This window comes from Betta splendens, chromosome 11, assembly GCF_900634795.4.
Source record: "Betta splendens chromosome 11, fBetSpl5.4, whole genome shotgun sequence".
Taxonomy (NCBI): Eukaryota; Metazoa; Chordata; class Actinopteri; order Anabantiformes; family Osphronemidae; genus Betta; species Betta splendens.
Window position 1 is genome coordinate 430,503 of NC_040891.2, and position 19,352 is coordinate 449,854.

The 19,352-nt window shown below is 42.3% G+C and overlaps 1 pseudogene; it reads left to right on the forward strand.

Annotated features, from left to right (window-relative positions):
* Window positions 1-2,309: 2,309 nt before the first annotated feature.
* The window catches only part of LOC114865948 (tropomyosin alpha-3 chain-like), a 47,079-nt pseudogene continuing 30,036 nt past the window's right edge, over window positions 2,310-19,352 (forward strand).

A 19,352-nucleotide genomic window follows, 5' to 3' on the forward strand; every position in this document is an offset into this window, starting at 1 on the left:
AACATAGACTGTGATCCTGAACAACACGTATCAGCGAGGGTTTGATGGTCAGGTCTGCTCAAGCAGTTCCACGCACAACCAGCAGATGTAGCTGTGTAACTGGTCGTGATGGTGTCGAGCAATGTGTCGATTTCAGCCAACGTTGTCATAGTTTGCTCAGTGATTCATGAGGATTCGATTCGCCATCTCTAGTACGAACGAGGGCAAGGCAAAAGGACACGGTCAAGACAGGGAAGACAGAAAATGGTGACACGGTTAAACTTACAGGAAGACGCTGGAGAGTTGTCACGGGTGGCATGAACAACCCAATCTGGCAAACTGGGCAGGGCTGAGCGGGTGCTTAATGCAGAGAGATGATGACAGCTGGATAGGTAGCAGGTGAGTAATAATAAAGGACAACAGGTGCGTCAACTTCAAAACCGGGGAGGGTAAAACTGGAACTGAAAAAGGGCACTGAACAGGAAGTGGTACAAAATAAAACCGGAAATGAGTGAGAAACCTGACTACGTGACGTGAACTGTGACACATAGTAGCATTTTTTAATACAAAAATTCAAACCTGCTTCATAGGAAGTAATTTGTAATGTATAAACTGAATCTTTATTTAACTAGGACATGACTGAGGCCAACACACTAAGTGCCATATAGTGGACAACAGTGGGGATTTATATTGCCAGAGAGAGTCCCACCAGTGACTGTGCAGATGTTGAAGTAATCCTTGAGGGAGTGGTGGTGCTTGAAGGTCTGAACAACATGGTCCTTGCATCTGCCTTGTTGTTTGGACTGTGTTATGCTTTAGACATGAAGTATCCAACAGAGCTGCGCTGCACCTTTGAATTTTTTCAAAAGATCATCATGGAGTTGGATGAAGCTGAACTGTCAAAAAAGGTCTACTTTGCCACTAAATTACTGCTTAAAGACTAAGAGCGTTCAAGAGTAGGTTGTTGAACCAGTCTAAGCGATGTGTTGTTTTACAGCAGTGATACTTGTTTGTTCCCTTCATTTCGGATTCATGCTCATATTTCTGTTAAAATTACATTGCAATTATTTGCATATTTGATTCTTTGAATACTTAGAATGCCTTAAAAATGTAAATAATTTCAAAAAGGGACTTTACTAATTTCAGCAATCTAGGGAAAAAACAGTTCCTATGCACCTGCACCTTCACCTTCTCTGAAGAGGTAATACTACTGTTTTTATTTGGTCATTTGACTTTTTTGGGGATTTTAAAGTTATTGCATTGTGTACAAAAGTGTTTAGAGTCTATTAACATGTAATGTAGAAAACAGTTTAGTGTTTTAGTTTAGTGTTCTAGACACAAATAAATTAGATTGTTAAAAATGTGCATGTCTGTTTTTTAAATTACATATTTTATATGAATACACACTTGATAACTTTAAAAATAGTGTTACAGTCACTCACCCACTGCATCAGTGGTTACGTAGTAATCTCCTCTTTACAATATTTTTGCAAACTCTGTGCATTATTATATATCTATTCCATATTTATTTTGTTATCTATGTGTGTTAGTTTTGTGCTTCTAGTTATTTGTATCCTGCATTTGCAGCGCCTTTAGTTTATATTTGCCTTTGTGTCTATTTATTATACCACTGAGCATGAGTTCCATCCATTTATAGCTTACAATATAAAATCTAATCGGGCTGCACTGTTAGCTAATTTAACTGGCCTCAGATTCCATAATTGTAAAGGTCAGACTCACAGATCAGAAAGTTACCATCCTCAATCCTTATAACGCCTGTGTTTCTGCTTGCCTGCGTATTTGTGTTCACTGCTGCATAGACACAGCCCCTTAAAATAATCCTCTAGACAATGTCAGCCAAAAGATGTTTATTAATAACCTAACTGTGGTCTAGGGATGGAAATATCTGTCATAGTCATCCCTCAAGGTCTGTTCCCTGTCCATCCCTAGGAGAAATCCAGTAATAGCCATTAAAGGCCAGGTTGGAGATTAGGGTTACAGGACTGGTATTTCCCCTCAGTGTTTCTGTCTGTCCATATTTAGCAACACTTTTTATGTTTTGTATTAGGAATAGTGCAATTTAGCATGTAGTTTATACATATTTTAATATTGTTTTAAAATTATTTTTAGAATATACATTATGTCCAACTAAAAACATTTTCAACCTTGTCATTAGAAACTGTTAAAACATATACTAATTATAATAACATCTTACTATTTAAAGTTTATTCATTTGAGGAGTTCTGAAGCTTTTCGTGTAAGTTCAGACTGTGGGAGGAGTTAGAGGTGCGGGGAACAGTAGCTTTAGGAGTTTCGAAGTGAGAGTGCCTCCTCCTTTGTTTTATAGATGACCTGCCTCTATCATTGTTAGAGTTTGGTGTCCCCATTAGTCTCACAGACTCTTGGCTTTTCCGTCCTGCACCCATTTATCTTCCTGTGTCCTTTTACTCTGTTTAGCTGCAAAAGCCCAATAAACTACAGGCAAAATGGAGGCTATCAAAAAGAAAATGCTTATGCTGAAGTTGGACAAGGAAAATGCACTGGACCAGGCTGAACAGCTCTGAAGCTGACAAAAAAGCAGCTGAAGAAAGAAGTAAACAGGTAGGTGATAAACACAAGTGCAAATCAGATGTCAGAAAAAGAGGAAAACATTTGTCGTTAAATGGGAGGGGGAGATGAATAGATTTGGTTTATATGCTTAATGTGAGACTGTACAGGTACATGTAGAGCACAAATGTTGTGTATTATATGTATTATATTACCGTTTCAGGTGAAACATATGATGCCACACAAAAAGAATCCTGAGAAAGGCTTTTTAGTCAGTGCTCCTGTGATTATGAAAAATCTACTGTAGTTACTGCTGCAGCCTCACTTGCATTATTCAAAAGCTTTGCAAATACAACATAATCATGGAGCCCCAGAACACCCACCACCCATTATGAACAACCATCTGCAAAGTGATAAGAGAGAGAAGTTACTTGAGACAACCTCACCTGGATGACTGAGAATCTTCACCAACACACGTCAGCAATCCTAGACACCATTGTTGAATGTGTGTGTATTTGTTTTTAAAAAAACTTGTTGTATCCGATTAGGTCTTTTGTAGATACACTTTAGAATTCAGTGTACAGACTGACCAATGTGTATATACTGTAATAGTCATACAAGAAACATTTGAATAGACACTAATCATCTACTGTATTTAGCCACTATTCATAACATTTTATACAATTTTTGTCCAATTTAAAACAAAATTCATTTCATTTTCAATCACATGTGTGACATAATAAATAGCAGCCCTGTTCAATTTGTGCTTGATATTCCATTTCATTAGCATGAAGATGAACTTCTACAGATGCAAAAAAAGCTGAAGGGGACAGAGGATGAGCTGGACAAATATTCAGAGGCCTTAAAGGATGCTCAAGAAAAGCTGGAGGTGGCTGACAAGAAGGCTGCTGATGTGAGTAGTGAGATTTCACAGTTTGTGTGATCAGGTTTTTGTTCAAATTAATATCATATTTTGGACCCTGTCATACTGGCACTGACAAACAATGCGAGTCCCGAATGCATCTAGTAGAAGCTGTGATAGTACCAGTGAAATCCAATCCTGGATAATTCTCTGCTTCTCCTCCATGCATTCCATTCTAATCACAGCCTACATGAACACATCAGCTGTTGAAAGGATTCAGAGCCTTATTTTTGCCATGATGTCAGTCAGTCAACTTTCACTATGGGCTTAACAATGGTCCGCATCCATTTTAGGAAGATCATCCATTTCTCCCATATCAAGTTTCCTTCTTTTATAAATATACTAAACTAATTATTATTTTATCTATGCCTACATTATAGTTAAATACATACAGTGTATACACACACAGACAGACATACGTATGTATGAATGCATGTGTATTTATTTTATTTAACTATATGGCACAAAAAACAGGTAAAGTCATCTCAGTACACTCTGCAAGGTAATGTTTTTTGAACTTCACAGAATACACCATAATAAAGAAACGTTATAGAATGAGAATACAGAGGTTAAAGGTCATCATGCCATACTTTTTACTGGCTTTTGTAGAAAGGACTATTGTCATACTAACTTCCTACAAACTTCACAGTCTACTTATATAGGTTGGGATGAAGGAGTCAGGAGCATATGTACTGTATCTGTGTTCAGGCTGAAGCAGAAGTTGCCTCTCTGAACAGACGCATCCAGCTAGTGGAGGAGGAACTGGACAGAGCACAAGAGAGACTGGCAACAGCTCTGCAGAAGCTTGAGGAAGCAGAGAAGGCTGCTGATGAGAGTGAGAGGTGACTTCTCACTGTGACATAATGACCTGTTTTGTTCTTGATCAGTTATATTATATAAGATGCAGGACTTGCAAACAATGCGTCCCCGGTTTGAATCCCCGTTAGGGCGAATAAGCATACAGTGTCGGTCCTTGGGAAAGACCCTTCAAGCTACTGCCTGATATACGGTATCAGTGATCCTAGAGGTGCTTGGCCTTGAGAAACAATACCCACCAACGAAGGTTGGAAGCAAAATCAAGGCAGCTCGAGGGAGGGGGGGGGGGGGGGGGGGGTGGTGTGGGGGGGGGGGGGGGGGGGGGGGGGAAAAAAACCAAAACAAAGTGAGCCAGACTCCTGGTTGACAGAACAGGAGTTGGACAGAACAGACGACTAAGACTACAGAGTGCGACACACCTGGATTGACTACAAGAAATTATGAGCGTCCAGGATCCAGGATGAAACATCCAAGATCCATATTGTACCACCGGAACATAACTGAAGTGGCTGATCTCAACAAATCCTACCAATGGCTTGAAAGGGCTGGGCTGAAGGACAGCACACGAGCATAAGTCCTGGATGCACAGGAGCAGGACCTTAGGCACCAGAGCATAGAAGCCAGATCTAACCACACCAGGACAAGACCCAAGTGTGACTGTGCAAAGAGGCACTGAAACAATCCAGCCACATAACTGCAGGTGTTGTAAGATGCATGCTGGCAGGGAAAGCATACATGGAACGCCATAACCAAGTGGCTGGCATAGTATTACAGGAACATCTGCGCGAAGTAGGGAGGAAACCCCAGATCAAAGTGGGAAACCACTCCAAGGTGGTAGAGAACGATGCGACCCAAGATCCTCTGGGATTCCAGATACAGACAGACAGAATAATAATGGCGAACAACAGACATTGTGGTGGTGGATAAGAGCAGAGGAAGCCGTGGTGGGGGATGTGACAATACAAGCAATGGCAAACATCAGATAGATAGAATAGAATAGAATAGAATAGAATAGAATAGAATAGAATAGAATAGAATAGAATAGAATAGAATAGAATTCCTTTATTAGTCCCACGTTGGGGAAATTCCATAAGCAGCCAGCTTGACCAGCGCTAGTCTGACAGTGGAGCAAGTTGCAGTACAAAACAATACAAAACCAAAAACACATGCACATACAATAGCACACAGTACAAGTGGAAATCTTGCTGAAATTTTACATCAGGATAGATAGATAAGGTCGGAGAGCAGACAGAGATACTGTAAGGTGTGTGTGTGTGTGTGTGTGTGTGTGTGTGTGTGTGTGTGTGTGTGTGTGTGTGTGTGTGTGTGTGTGTGTGTGTGTGTGTGTGTGTGTGTGGAGGGGGTGTATCTGCATCAGTGTAGTGAAGCGTTGTTTATAGAAGTATGACTGAGGTCGACCAAGATGTTTACATGCCAGTCCAACAGTTGTCCTTGAAGGAAGCCACAATAAGGGAAAGAGGATAGATAGAGGCACAGCTGGTGAGCTAGATTGGATCCGGGAAGGGAGGGGTGAGGGAGAAGGGACAGAATAATACACAGCCAGTTCTAATACATTTTAACAATCCAGGAGTAATTGGTCTAGATCAATACTCCAATCGGTCAGAACTCAGGGCTTCATCGCCTCTTGTGGGACCATGGGTCACCCGAGACATCTCAAGCCTGTCAGACAAGGCTGTCACCATATTCACCAACTGTTCAGTCTGTCTGCAGATGTTATCCCTCAGTCTCTTGTCTTCCTCCAAACGGGCTGAGATCTTACTAGTCAGTCCTGCAATCCGGGCATCCAAACGGGCTGAGATGTTACTGATCAATCCGGGCAATGGTGTCATTCCGTCAGCCGAGTAACCATGCCCCCCTTGGCATTTGCAGCTCCATGGCCGGTGGACACGCCAATGAGCCGGATATGCCAATATGAATAGATCCTCTGCATCCTCGATGGACAAAGGCTCCAGACACACGGGGCACCAGGAATCCCACGCGTCACGCACGTAGCCGGAAGCAAAAGTCCGCAAGGGGCAGAGGGGTTCCCCCGGACATTCTTTCCTTTGTGAGAACATTTTCTCCAATGCGCTGAGTGACCAGTTGATTAGCTCCATGTTAAAAAATGTTATTCCAGAATAGCAGACGAGGGTGCTCAGAAAGAGACAGGACAAGGACATGCAAAAATGATTACTTTTAAAGCATTTCTGTTTCTATAAACAACCCTAACCCTAGGATTTTGATAGATATAACACAATAGTCTTGTTATTTGTAATATCATACCAATACAATAATACAATGTGCCAAAAATAAGAAGTGATTTGTGTGTGCAGAGCCATGAAGGTTATTGAGAACAGAGCTTTGAAGGATGAGGAGAAGATGGAGCTTCAAGAGATTCAGCTAAAGGAGGCAAAACACATTGCAGAGGAGGCTGACCGCAAGTATGAGGAGGTAAGATTTCTGCAGATTTCTACAGGAGTCAAGTAATGTCAAGTAGGCATTTATTGTCATTGCCATGTACATTTTTTTATTGTTTGTTTTGTTTTTTGTGTCCTGTTGGGCAGTTCAACAAGCAGGATGTATTAGGCTGAGTGCTGCAATGTGATGGACAGTTTGAATAATGGTTTATTTTTATGTTGCAGAGTTTGTGGACAGGTTGAGTTTGTGCATGCGGTGTGTGTGTGTGTGTGCGTTTGTGTGTGTGTGTGTTATTATATATGTATATATTATAATATATATTACATATATATTATATATGTAATTATATACACATTATATATAGGCAGATTGGAATATATATATATATAATATATATATATATTATATATATATAATATATATATATAATATATATAATATATTAATTATATATTATAACGGCATAATATATAATATATATACAAACACACACTCTATTCTCACCCTCCGCGGGTGGTCTCATCCACTTTCCAAGCTCGGGTCCTCTACCAGAGGCCAGGGAGCTTGAGGGTTCTGCGCAGTATCCTTGCTGTTCCTAGGACTGCACTTTTCTGGACTGAGATTTCGGATGTTTTTCCAGGGATCTGTCGTAGCCACTCCTCCAGTTTGGGGGTCACAGCCCCTAGTGCTCCGATCGCCACAGGCACCACTGTGGCCTTCACCTTCCAAGCCTTCTCCAGTTCTTCTCTGAGCCCTTGGTATTTCTCTAGTTTCTCATGTTCCTTTTTCCTGATGTTGCCATCGCTTGGTATTGCCAAATCCACCACTACGGCTGTCCTCTGCATACACATTATTTATATATATATAATACACATATAATAACATATATATATAATACTATATATATATATATATAATATATCTATAATATAATATATATATAATATATATATATATATATATATAATAATATATATTATATATATATATACTGCTAAATGTATGTGTAAGTGGCGAGGTATGAGGAACTTTGGAAGCACTGCCAGTCCCCCTCTATCACAATTGCACATTCTCTGACTCAAGCATGATCATGCTGCCCTGTGTAGTCCTCCACTTAAGCCTACACAATTTGCAGTGAGGGGCCAAACCACCCCCCGCATGCCCCCTTGCGCAGTAACCAGAGGGCGCCGGACCGCTAGGGCAGTCCGCAGTCACCACTGCCCATCCGCAGAGGCTCGATGCCACCACCCCAGAATCAACCACCCCGCTGCCCCTGTCCTTTTGGGCCAGCAGACACTCCCTGGCCCCAGGCACCCACCATAGTGCCAGATACGACACAGCGCCTCAGCTCACACACAAAGCTACCTGGAAGTGGAATCAATCAGAGTGTAGTTCTAGTTATAGATTTAAACAAGAAGACAATGTATCTAAGGTGGTGTAATCTAACAAGATGTGCAAGTACTGAGTAATGCTTAATTTACTTTTTCTTCTTCGTGACACAGAAAGAAGAAGAAGAAGCAGAAAAAATTGTGTCTGGGATTTGACATCGTAACTAGGTTGACAGGTGTTCACATACTCCTTGTCAAAATTATTGCACAGGTGAACATCACTAGAATGTATGTAGGAATCTATCTGCTGTGTTATATGTACAATGAGGGCAAATATTTGAGTTTGTGAGACCCATTGTGAACATCCTTTGCCCTGTATAGTGGTGTTCTAAAGAATATTTCTTATATATATATCATATAAGAATATTATATTGTATTACTGTAAGTAAGTGTTTTTTTGTCATTTGGAATAATATATTATTATTATTATTATTATTATTATTATTATTATTATTATTATTATTATTATTATTATTATTATATTTGTTTAGAAAGCAGGATTAGTGGTGATGTCCAGATCAGCTTCCCATTTAGAAATCAGGAGGCTCACTGTGTCATTAACATTGGAAATTAAAATATACATCTTTGATACGGTCCTGTTCAGTGAGATTCCAAAAAATCGTTCTTTTGCTGTTGGCAGCTGCATCTGTATATGAGTATTTTTAGTTTTAGCATGAAGTATTTACTTCAGTTGCTGATATTCTAAGATATGATGATGTCCGGATTGTTCAATGTCTAACCATGATAAGTCTGTTGGACTGAGTTTTATTTATTTGTGGACATGGTGCAGTCTATTTGCAACAAAATAGTGGTAGAAGTTAGGCAGTTCCAGGCCACTGCAGCATTTGGATTTTTGAAGCATTTTAAGATGATTTGTGGCGGCTTGTTTTTCCATAAAAAGTTCGAGATGGATGAGTCCAAAGCTTTAAACCACACCTACACAAGAACATGTAGTTAAGTTTAGGCAGAAACATCATTTTAATGGTGGGAATTCTTCCCATAGGTGAAATGGGTAAGGACTGCCATTTTTTTTAGGCTGGTTTCTATTTCTTTTATTAATGGATTATAGTTTGGATCAAAAAGCTCTGGAAGTCTAGGGGATAATTTGATGCTGAAGTATCTAATGTTCCCTGTGCGGAGTGTGTTAGATGGAATGCTATTCACCTTAAGGTTAAGTGGTAACACTATAAATTTTGTCCAGTTGATGGAATATTCTGAAAGAGCTAAGAATTCATCTATGAGGCTAATAGCTGTAGGAAGAGACGTCTGTGGCTTCAGGGGAAACAGTAATACATCATCAGCATATAAACTTATTTTATGATTAACTGATTTTGTCGATATTCCAGTAATTCCTTTATGCTGTATCATTTCTGCAGTAAAGGTTCAATAAATATTGCCAATAGTGATGGAGAGAGTGGACAGCCCTGTCTGGTCCATCTATGCATACTAAACCTTGGTGAGGTCTGGCTATTTGTTATGACTGTGGCGTTGTCACATCCTCTTATTTTGCCACTTCCTGTTTTATTTTCTTGTATTTGTGGTTTTGTCTTACTTTTCAGTCACGTGAGCTCACCAGCTGTTTTTAATCAGTCATTACGCACCTTTGTCTTGTATTTAATCACCGTCTTAGCCATAGCCCAGTTGCCAGATTGTTAGTTCTCGTTAGCTGTGTCTACTCTCCAGCATTTCTTTCCAGTAAGTCCTTTTGTGTATTGTTTCTGGATCTTGTTTGTTCACCGTGTCTTGCCTTCTCCCTGTCAGTACTGTTTCGGACTTTGCCTAGTGATTGTGAATCAAGCTTGAAGATTGACTGATTCGCCTGCCCCTTGTCTGTACCGTTGCTGTCACCCAGGTATATATATATGTGTAAACTTGCCTGTCTGACAATGGATTTTGCATTAAATCGTCACAACTCAGAACTGTGTGTTGTGCGTGTGGGTCCTTTGCCTAACTACTCTTGACCGATCATGACAGGCGTTTGTTGAGCTGAATAATATTTGGATCCAGTCTATAAATGAGGTCCTGATGCCAAATTTATATAGAGTGGCTAAAATAAACTTCCAGTTCACTCTGTTGAAAGCTTTTTCTGCATCTAAGGAGACTATGGCTTACTCTAATTTATGCGTGGTTACATGATCAAGTTAATCAATTTGTTCATATTGATTGTTGACTGTCTACCTTTAATGAAGCCTGTTAGATCAGAGTGAATTATATATGGGATAATTTTTTTCTAATCTTGTAGCTGTTGTCCTCGCATATCCCTAACATAATTGGTGCCTTGTGTGAGGCCGACAAAGATTATTCACTGTGCTGTGGATGCAAGAATCCATAACTGTGTGTGGCAGAAACCAAGGTGGCCTTTGTTTAACGCTAGTTACTGAGAACTGCAGTACGAACAGTGTGCCTAGAAGCTTAGCTTTCACTTAGCATTAAGAGGCCAAGTGTAGTTTTAGCACACGGTTTTCTGCAAGACAAACCTAGGAGTTGTTGCGAAGATCTTAGAAGTGTCTGTAACAGAATTAGAAGACCTCAATAGTTATACTATTGATGAATGTGAAGCTGAATTGCACATGTGTTTATCTTACATGACCAAGCCCTCAAAAAAAAACTCACCTGGCCCAAGAGGTAATGGGTGAGTTGGCTCTACTGTGCCACCGCAAGGTGCAGCTGAAGGCTGCAGAGTATGTGTGCATTGTGTGCAGTGGCTACAAAGCTGAGTAGGAGACTGTTTCCCACCTTAAGCAAAGTCTCTGGGAAATGAAACAAGAGCTGGAGCAGCTCCGGGAAGACAAGGAGAGATTGCAGCAGGACCAATAATAACAATATAGTCTCCTAGTGGACCGTCAGAAGGTTGAGAAAGCCAGGAGGCAGAGCCAGAGCGATCAGGTAAACATGGCAGCCAGTCCAAGAAGACCAGAGCTGACCAAGTCAGGTTTCAGTGGTGAAAGTAGGCTAGCTCCCAGGAAGGCTGAGCAGCCCCCGCCTCTTGATAGCCAAACAAACCAATCACATGGAAAGCTGCAGATGCCCCAAGCATGCGCAGTGGCTCTCGCCCAAAGGCTAGAGACCCCCCAGCCACCTCCTTACAAGCACCAGCTCAGCCCAGCTACTTGTGTTACCAGTGAGATAGTCAACGGCAATGGTTTTCAGACCACTACAGTGGCTGAGTACAGGGACACTAGTACTCCAGTGTAAAAGAAATCACCCAGAGCAAACTTGATTTACTCCTCCTCATGCACTGAGGACAGGGAAGCCCCCACTCTGGGGAGGGAAACCCAACCTGAGAGCCAGAGTGACAGTGGCAGGCTAAGCCCCCTGTGGCAAGAGAAAGCACCTCGTCCCAAACGCAGGAACAGCGACCAGTGGGACGACACAAGCTCAAGTGACTCTGATAGTGCTTATCCTTCCCAAAACTTGGCCTACGCCAGCTTGAATCCCCAGCCAGAGACATTGAGTGCTTTGACCCCAGTAGCCATGATTCTACCATAGACGACTAATTGCAGGAAGTCGATCGTTGCTTATTGGACCTCCCTCATGCAACAGCTTGCGAGAAACTAAAGCTAATCTGGAAGACCACACCCAGGATTGTCCATGTCTTCATGGAAACACTCGAGCCTGCCATTCGGGATCATTACTCTTTACTCTTTCGAGCTTTAAGAGAAGAATATGCCCCATATTCTGACTCAGCAGCAACTATCTTTGAAGCGTTCCATGTCTTACACAAAAGAAATGAACCTACAAAGGAATATTACAAGCATCTCAGAAAGGCCTACTTCCAAGGACGGAATACAGTCTAGAAGAAGACAGTACATTCCAGTCCTTATTCCTGCATAATCTCCATGACAGCATCCAATTTGATGTTGCCATGCACTGTAAGACAGGCAGACGCACAATGCAGGGAGTTGTGAGATACGCCCAGCTGGTATGGGAAACGCGTGTACGCCCCATTAGCGGACCTGTAGCAGACGCCAGAGTTTTTAGCATCCAGACCCATCAAACGTCTGACTTAACACTTGAAGGCCACGAAATGCCTCATGCTAAGAGAAGCAGACGAGGGCAAAGGAAGACTTAAAACCGTAGGTCACGTCGCCAGCAGGTTGACAAAAGTCAATCAGAAAGATGAGCCTCTTCAACACTGTAATTCAAGGCCAAAACAACCTCGTTCCCACCCACAAGGGGGAAGAGGTTGGTTCAGACAGAACTTGAACCGTAGGTACAAGGACCACAGCCCAGTTCACCTGTCATGGGAAGACTCAGAGGTTGACATTGTAAGTCTGGTATGGAGATGCGTGGAGGAAGCCTTAAAAGAACTTAATCGGCCTAACAGTTCGGCTGCTCCTTCAGACCTCTCAACAGAAGCCAGACACTGACTCCCCACTAGTGGATTCGACCAGGCATCTTTCCCTATTACACTAGGTACGAAAGACATCAGTGGCCTGGACCAGGCACCAAGCCTGCGTCAAACACATCCACATACCAAAAGGGGGGAGCAGTCCCAGCTCCCAAAGGTGAGGGTAGACTAGTCCATGCCACAACGTGATATGTATAAAGAGAACTAGTCCACATCCATTGTAGGTCCCAAAATCTTATCAGCAACCTGGTAGGAATAACTGGATCTCTGGATGAGCCTATTCAATTCAATTCAATTTTAATTAAATAGCGCCAAATCACAACAAAGTTATTTCAAGGCACTTTACAAAGTAAGGTTTAAAACCTCACACAACTAAACCCAACAAGTCCCACATACAGCAAGCATTTAATTTGACAGCAACAGTGGAGAGGAAAAACTCCCTCTCTAACGAGGAAGAAACCTCCAGCAGAACCAGACTGGATGTGGGCGGCCATCTGCCTCGACCGGTTGGGGTGAGAGGATAGCGAGATAGAAAAGCACAGCAACAGCAACAAGCAACAACAAGCAACAACAGAGCACAGGCAGGATGGTAGGACCAGGGACTGGATGCAGGCAGGATGGTTGGATCCACAGCTACCCATCACAGACACCAAACTTTGAGTCCAATGATACCTGTAGGTGAGGACAGAGAGGGAGAGAGAGTGGGGGGGAAGGGGGGAGAGAGAGAGAGAGAGAGGAGAGAAGCACACTACTGGAGAGAAAGAGACAAGGTTAGTTGAACATGGGACAATGATGGGAGGTAGGAGGAAAACAGAGGAGCTCAGTGTATAAATTAAGTCCCCCAGCAGTCTATGTCTATTGCAGCTTAACTAAGAGATGCTTCCTGTGACTAACAATAATTGCCAGTGACCTGAACCATCTCTAACTATAAGCTTTATCAAAAAGGAAGGTTATAAGCCTAATCTTAAAGGTGGAGAGTGTGTCAGCTTCTCGAACCTGAAGAGGGAGCTGGTTCCAGAGGAGAGGAGCTTGGTAGCTAAAAGCTCTGCCCCCTGTTCTACATTTAAACACTCTAGGAACCACAAGTAGCCCAGCGCTCTGAGAACGAAGTGTTCTGCTGGGAGCATAAGGAACTATGAGGTCTTTAAGATAAGAAGGAGCTTTATCACTGAGTACTTTGTAGGTGAGTAGGAGAATTTTAATTTCTATCCTACATTTTACAGGCAGCCAGTGCAGAGAATCTAATGTAGGAGAAATGTGATCTCTCTTTCTAAGTCCTGTCAGAACTCTGGCTGCAGCATTTTGAATAAGCTGTAGGCTTTTTAAGGAGCTGTTAGGACATCCTATGAGTAAGGAGTTACAGTAATCCAGCCTAGAGGTAACAAATGCATGGATCAGTTTCTCTGCATCGCTCTGAGAGAGGATGCTTCTGATTTTAACTATATTTCTAAGGTGGAAGTAGGCGGTTCTGGAGATTTGTTTAATGTATGATGTAAAAGAGAGATCCTGGTCAAACATGACACCAAGGTTCCTCACAGTAGAATCTGAAGCTAATGTTATGCCATCCAGGGTGGCTATTTGACTCAATAGGGTCTCTCTCAGATTTTTAGGCCCAACAATAAGAATCTCGGTTTTATCTGAGTTTAGTTGAAGGAAGTTTTGGGACATCCAAGATTTGATGTCTTTTAAACAACCCTGAATTTTGACTAGTTGATCTGTTTCATTTGGTTCCAAGGACATATATAGCTGAGTATCATCTGCGTAAAAATGAAAATTAATAGAATGCTTTCTAATAATCTCACCTAGAGGAGACATGTATAGGCTAAACAGAATTGGACCCAGCACAGAACCCTGTGGAACTCCATAGCTAATCCTTGTGCGTGTGGAGAATTCATCATTAATATGAACAAACTGGAATCTGTTCAACAAATAGGATTTAAACCATCCCAATGCTGTTCCATTAATCCTGATTCTATGTTCTAGTGTCTGTAATAGAATGTTATGATCAATTGTATCAAATGCAGCACTAAGATCTAACAGGACAAGGACAGAAACTAGAACATTGTCCGAAGCTAATAGAAAATCATTAGTGACTCTAACCAGAGCTGTTTCTGTGTTATGATGTTTTCTAAATCCTGACTGAAACTCTTCGTAAAGGTTATTCCCACTCAGGTGGTCAGATAATTGTTTAGCCACGATTTTTTTCCAGAATCTTGGAAATAAAGGGTAAATTTGAAATGGGCCTATAGTTGGCTAGTTGTCCAGGGTCAAGGGTTGTTTTTTTCAATAGAGGTTTGACCACAGCCACCTTAAAAGCCTGTGGTACATAGCCTAGTTGTAAAGATTGGTTGATTTGATTTAATATGAATGAGCTGATTAAAGGTAGAACTTCTTTGAGTAATCTGGTTAGGATTGGATCTAAAAGACAAGTGGACGACTTGGAAGAGTTAATTATTGAGGTTAACTCCATATGAGTTATGGGGGAGAAGCTGTCTAGGTAAGACAGAGGATTTAATAAATTTAAAGTTGATGGATCTAGACAGTGCTTTCTGTCATTTGGAAGAAGTCGCTGCTGAATGTTTTTTCTAATGATGATAATTTATTAGTAAAGTAGTTCATAAAGTCATTGCTGCTGAGATTTAAGGGGATAGTAGACTCAATACAGCTATGACTCTTTGTCAGCCTGGCTACAGTGCTGAAAAGAAACCTGGGGTTGTTTTTGTTTTCCTCAAGTGCTTTTTTATATTTCATTAGACTGTCCTTCCATGCAATGCAGTTTACATTTATTTTGTTGGAACGCCACTGTCTTTCTAGCTGTCTAGTCCTTTGCTTTAGGCTGTGGATCTCTGAGTTATACCACGGAGCTAACCTCCTCTGATTCACTGCCTTCTTCAGAGGAGCCACTGTATCTAACATTGTACGTAGAGAAGCTGCAGCATCATCTACAAGACAGTCAACCTGTTCACAAGGATTAAGGTGACTGTTCTCTGTGTATCTACAAGACATTGAGGCAAAAAATGATGGAATCATGTGCTTGAATCTGGCAACAGCGTTGTCAGATAAACAATTGCTATAGTAACATTTCTTTCCAGCTGTTATAGGGTCAGTTGTGCTAAATTCAAAAGTTAATAAGAGATAAGATAACAGAGGGTTTTGGGGAAGAACTATTAAATTATCAATTTCAACCCCATATGTCAGGACAAGATCTAGGGTGTGGTTAAAACGATGAGTGGGTTCATTTACCTGCTGTGTAAAACCAATAGTGTCTATTAAGGAGTTAAAAGCAGTGCTGAGACAGTTGCTGTCAACATCTACATGAATGTTAAAGTCTCCCACTACAATGACTTTATCTGTGCTAAGAACTTAGTCAGATAAGAATTCAGAGAATTCAGTTAAGAACTCCGAATATGGAGCAGGAGGACGGTAAACAATACAAAACACAACAGGCTTCTGAGTTTTAGAGTCTGGGTGAGAAAGGCTCAGAGTGAGGCTCTCAAAGGAGTTATAACTATGTTTAGGTTTAGGAGTAATTAATAAATCTGATTTATAAATTGCTGCTACTCCTCCACCTCTACCTGTACTTCTTGGAACATGATAGTTGATGTGACTCATTGGAGTCGACTCATTTAAAGTAACATATTCATCCTGCTGCAGCCAGGTTTCAGTGAGACAGAACAGATCTGATGGTCACTTATCAAGTCATTTATTAAAAAGCATTTAGATGAGAGAGATCTGATATTTAATTAACCACACTTTATTAGCTTACTGTTACTTTGTTCCGTAAGAGGAGCTGTTTTGATGTTTATTAAATTCTGGTAAGTCACTCCTCTTTGATTTGTTTGTGACCTGTATAATTTAGGTGGTCGAGAAGCAGACACAGTCTCTATGCGATAACTAATACTAGGAGTGGGTGGCGGCTGTAGAGAACATGCAGAGAGGCGTATAAGACTGCGACTCTGCGTCCTGGGCTCCACTCTGAGTTGTCACGGAGTGGGGAGGCTAAGCAACATGGCCATGTTACTAGAGAGCAGAGAGGCTCCGTTCAACGTGGGATGGACGCCGTCTCTTCTAATCAGCCCAGGTTTTCCCCAAAAAGTGCTCCAATTAGCCACAAAGCCCACACCGTTTGCAAGACACCACCTAGACAACCAGCGGTGGAGCGATGACAGCCGGCTATACATGTCATCGCTGGTCACTTTGGGGAGGGGTACAGAGAAAACTACGGAGTCGGACATTGTTTTGGCGAACGAACGCACCGACTCAATGTTAGTTTTAGTGACTTCCGATTGGCGTAACTGGGCGTCATTAGCTCCTGCATGTATTACGATCTTAGCGTACTTACGTTTATCCTTAGACAGGAGCTTAAGATAAGACTCAATGACGCCCGCTCTGGCCCCAGGCAAACACTTAACTATGACCGCTGGATTCTCTAACTTCACGTTTCGGACTATGGAGTCACCAATGATCAGAGTGGGTTTCTCAGCGGGTGTGTCGCTGAGTGGGGAAAATCTGTTTGAAACGTGAAGCAGTTGGTGGTGAACCGTGAGCGCCTGCCTAAAGCTATGTTTCTTACGAGCCGTGACCCAGTCGTTCCCCATCTGCCTGGGACCTGCCGGGGGACTGGTAGCAGCTAAGCTAGGAGGCTCCGCACCGGCTAAAGGGACCTGGCTAGCTGGCCTGTTTTCTAAAGTGCGAAGCCGAGACTCTAAGTCTAACAACCTCGCCTCCAACCCTGCAACTACCGTACACCTATTACAGATTCCATTACCATCACTAAAGGAGGCAGAGGATAAGCTAAACATAAGACACACCGAGCACCGAACAGAGCGAGAGGGAGAGGAAAAGGGGGAAGCCATAGCAGGAAAGTAAGCTAGGAGCTACGCTAGCGGAGAAAACACTTAAATAACAGTGTAAATTAGCAGGACGTTTAATGAAAGGAAAAGATGCTTGAGTGTTACAAGCTTGTTTTGCAACTTTTAGTAGTCGCTATCAGTTATAATACGATAATATTCAGAAAAGAGCAGAGAGTAAAGCTGTACACACACAGCGGCAGCAAACCTCAGTAACCGGAAGTGACGCGATACGCTAACCGTCAGTCAGCCAACCAAGCCAAGAGAGAGAGAAAAAAGTTCAACTGTAGAGCCTAAACAATGTGTAACCCACATATAGTTCGTTTTTTCTCCTAAATGATTTTGCAGCCTCCTGAGACCCTCCAGGACAATCAGAGAAGATAATTCAGGTACAGGTAGCTTAGTAGCCCAATGAAATCTTATCTGCAAGTTAGCGCCTCGGACAACGACTTATTGAGTTTCTGTTAAAGCCTTATCAAGGAAAGCCTTGTGTCCACTACCACCACAGTTATGCATCCCTTTCAGGTACTACAACCCTGGCAGTGCCAACTTAAATTGTGGTAAGATTAACTTAGAAGCAGGTCCATGGCTTTATAGATCTCATGCAACGAGAGGATGTACACAGACTGTAGTCCACACCAGACACAGACATGTACACTTCATAAAGACACCAACCTGGCAATGCCTTGCCACCTAACAACTCTTTCATGAGTTGACTAGCAAACTCTAACCACACCTCTCTTCACTCATCTATCCCTCTCTTTTCTCGTGTTTTCTTTCACCTGAGAAATACAATGGAGATTATATGGTTTAGGATTGTAGACAGACATGCTTTTGCCTCTGCTCAGAGATGCTATTGCCTCTGCTCAGACATGCTTTTGCCTCTGCTCAGACATGCCTCTAAAATGCTCAGACTTGCCTCCAACTCTAGCAAACAAGGACTGTTTGGAACACATGGACCCTTTTAATGTCTTGTCCCGAAGCGATGGCTGGCATGCCATCATTTAGAACAAAAAGGGGGGATGTTGGGTGACCTCATCTGTATAATCTGTTATTAACAGAATTATTATTAAGGTCCCACATGCACAGACAAAGAAGGTACTGCGGCCTGCATGTAAAGTCTTCATCCTGATAGTAGTGAGTGAGAACAAAGAGATTTCAAATCCGAGCGACAAAACCAGGCGCCAGGCTGGTGAACCATACCTGGCTCCCCGCTAAGACATCAGGACTCCCCGCAGCGACGGAGGAAAAACTTGGACGTCAGCCATCCTGATCGGATCACACAACAGGAGGGGCGTGACCAAAAACACGATTATAAAAGCCGCCGTGACCGAAGACTCGCCCCTTGTTCTCTTCAACCATCTCCCTTCTCTTCTCGCCTGGACCACTGCAGACCTTTCTTCTCTCCCGTCCACATGGAGCTTCCCTCTTCACCGGCACGCCTGGAGCCTCCACCGTAGCCGGCAGCTGAACTAACGGAGAACGGGCCTGCCATCCGGCAAGAAACCGCCAGCTTAACTGCTGTTTGTGCGACCGCAAGCCTTAGTCACGCTAGTCCCACTTCACATTCCTTTACACGCTTCTTTCCCTGTGAGCTCCATTTAAAGGGCTCACCGACCGGCACACGCGCGCAGCTGTGCCACCTCACCACGCCCCTAAAGGGGGGCGCGCTCTCCCTCCTCCTTCTTTCTCTCTCTCTCTCTCACACACACACACACACACACACACACACACACACACCTCTTATCTCAGGTAACTTGCATACACATACAGTACTTCCATACGAATTCAATTCAATTCAATTCAATTTTATTTATATAGCGCCAAATCACAACAAAGTTATTTCAAGGCACTGTACAAAGTAAGGTTTAAAACCTCACACAACTAAACCCAACAAGTCCCACATACAGCAAGCATTTAATTTGACAGCAACAGTGGAGAGGAAAAACTCCCTCTCTAACGAGGAAGAAACCTCCAGCAGAACCAGACTGGATGTGGGCGGCCATCTGCCTCGACCGGTTGGGGTGAGAGGATAGAGAGAGAGAAAAGCACAGCAACAGCAACAAGCAACAACAACGACA